The sequence below is a fragment of the Sinocyclocheilus anshuiensis genome, unplaced genomic scaffold (genome assembly GCF_001515605.1).
Source record: "Sinocyclocheilus anshuiensis isolate Anshui unplaced genomic scaffold, SAMN03320099.WGS_v1.1 scaffold2482, whole genome shotgun sequence".
Classification (NCBI taxonomy): Eukaryota; Metazoa; Chordata; class Actinopteri; order Cypriniformes; family Cyprinidae; genus Sinocyclocheilus; species Sinocyclocheilus anshuiensis.
Genome location: NW_015555925.1, coordinates 59,426 through 59,753, shown reverse-complemented (window position 1 = coordinate 59,753; position 328 = coordinate 59,426).

Sequence of the window (328 nt, the reverse complement as noted above, 5' to 3'; positions counted from 1 at the left end):
TATGCCACTGATAAAGCTTTTATATGTAGTTTGGGGTAACAAAGGGGTTTTATAGGTTCATTGGTTGATTTTAGCTCAATCACAGCAGACGGTGGTTCGACATTGAGATGTCGTTCTCGCCCACATGAGAGAGCTGGGGTTAAGACTAAACAGCAAGAAAAGTGTGCTTTCTCCATTACAGAGGACCACTTATCTAGGCGTGGTGTGGGATTCGACCACGATGCAGGCACGTACTGTATGTCCCCTGCTCGGATCGAGTCGATCCTCACCGCAGTTGCGAGAGTGAGAGTAGGCTGGTCACTCACTGTCAAGCAGTTTCAGAGACTGC